The sequence below is a fragment of the Octopus bimaculoides genome, unplaced genomic scaffold (genome assembly GCF_001194135.2).
Source record: "Octopus bimaculoides isolate UCB-OBI-ISO-001 unplaced genomic scaffold, ASM119413v2 Scaffold_249630, whole genome shotgun sequence".
NCBI lineage: Eukaryota > Metazoa > Mollusca > Cephalopoda > Octopoda > Octopodidae > Octopus > Octopus bimaculoides.
Genome location: NW_026314855.1, coordinates 3,158 through 5,404, shown reverse-complemented (window position 1 = coordinate 5,404; position 2,247 = coordinate 3,158). Strand labels below are relative to the sequence as shown.

General features: G+C 35.3%; 1 long non-coding RNA gene across 1 annotated transcript in view; it reads right to left on the bottom strand.

The window, feature by feature from the left end:
• Positions 1-2,247, bottom strand: part of LOC128251361 (uncharacterized) — a 2,641-nt gene continuing 394 nt past the window's right edge. Inside the window, exons 2-3 of the long non-coding RNA XR_008267099.1 lie at positions 581-785; positions 1-19 (exon numbers count right to left, since the gene is read on the bottom strand). This is a non-coding gene — a long non-coding RNA (uncharacterized LOC128251361). The remainder of the gene's footprint in view (positions 20-580; positions 786-2,247) is intronic.

Below are 2,247 nucleotides of genomic sequence, written 5' to 3'. Positions count from 1 at the left end.
TTGATTATTGGATAGATCTCTGTAAAGTAAATAAGAAATGAAAAAGTATAAAACAAAATACATTTGTGATGAAATACTAAATATCATATGCAATGAAATGCAGGAAGAGAAGGACTAGCACTAACGATGCTTTAAAATGACAATACGACAATTTTAACACGAAATAACTTTAAAAAGATAAACTTTTCTCAACAACACTAAGAATAAAAGATGTTTTATATGACACATTCTACCAGTGTCCCAAGTTTGAAAGTGTTTCGTTAAGAAAACAAGTGGTGTCCGCCAAATCAGAAAGATCCGCAAAGAATACTGGAAATATTGTGGGATCAGGAGCATCACTTTGTCGGTCAGAATTTCGTGAGGCAACTTTCCGTTAAAAACAATCTGAGCGTTCATGTCTTGGTAAGCCGCTTAAACATGCAAATTATAGACTCCATATGCACTTAGAAACAGTCTACATGACTTCCCTGCAAGTAATACAGCTGTGAAACCTACACCATAAAGTATTCGTTGAGAACAACACGAAGAAGTGTGTAAAACATTGAATGTGGAAAATATGTAAAATTTGTCTAATACTTACAAACAAATAACATTTGTACTATTTTGTGGGACAGATGTCAGATTGAGGTTACTACAATTTCTACAAGCTAGTTGCCGACCATCACACAGACAGCTATGTATTGTGCAAAGGTCTGAAGCAGCATGGATTTCCAAAATTAAACTCATGTAAAGTATCAACACAAAATAAAGATTTTGCCGGATCATATTTTCATGCGTAGATTAATCTGTAAATGAGGGAAATACAAAATATCAGACACTCCAGTATTATTTCTTTCATATTGCAGATTCCTCGAAAAACAAAGATTGTGTCCTGTTTCGGAAACTTGAGAAACCAATCTGAAGCGTATAATTATAGATAATTTTTTAATGAGTCATAATGTCAAATAAAAACTGAAACACACAAACACACGCATACACATTTGTATATATAAATCAACATATATATATATGTATATAAATCAACATATATAGGCTTTCAGAGTTCAGTATGACATGCGTTTCAGAAATAATACATCCATCCATCGTGTCTATATTATATTGTAATATACAGACATCCTTCTCCCCGTCAGGCAGGTGACTGACAGGCTCCAAAACCGATTGTGTCCTTATTTGAATCGTACTGAAAGGAAAATAGATTGAAAACTTGTAGCCCTGGGGCACTTCGAGTTAGGTGTGCACCCTCACACATAAAAGTTAAAATCTATTGCAAATCACCAAATTTATATCTCAAAACCTGTCAACTGAATGTAATTGAATTTAATGAAGTTAATACATGAAACGTTTAAATAGATCTATCAACACAAAAAAAAAATCGAAATCAAGTAGAACAGGTTTTACCACCTTAACATTGTATATCCCTACAACACTTACAAAAATCATTTCTTTCAATTTAGTATCCGAGAAATCTTTAGTGATTGCCTTTCGAACACAGCTCTCTGCACCCAAAAGCAAAATCTTCAGAGCACTTAATGTTTCATGACTCACTAGATGAAGGTTAATAAACACCAGCCATCACCACCAAAAGGTATCGGTTTTCTAAAGGAAGATGAGAACAAAATTTTGTATTCAACCTCAGACAGGGAGATGAAAGTGGACCTGAAGGAAGATAGCAGTAACATCATTCCGACAAAACTTGTTCCTCTTCTCCTGGAGTGCAAAAACAATCATGGTCGTCGAATTCACAGGGGCCTCTCAGGGCAGGCATAATATTTCACACCAGGTAAAGAAACCCAAGCATCTGTATATGGTAGACGATAGCCTTATCTCGGCCTCTTTCCCCTCTGAAGTCGGTTGCCGCGACGACTTTGAAGTTAGGCCGGTGCGCTATTTCCCACAAAATATAGACCTGGGAACTATAAAGCTGAAGAGTCCTCAAGGAAATAGATAGGGCAGCGGATACAAGCTAGAGTTGAGAAGACACCGCAAGTGGCACTCTTCCACAGGTGAAGAATAATTTGGGAAGTGCTGCTCCATACAGATGAGACGTAAAGGTCAAAGAGCAAAAAGTGTGTAACCTCAAGAATAACGAAAAGCAAGTGATTTTTTTTTTAAATTTGAGAGGTGAGGAACAAATAAAAATGGCTATATGTTCAGATAGAATCATACTGTATGTATGTATGTTTGTATGTATATATATATATATATATATATATATATATATATATATATAGAGAGAGAGAGAGAGAG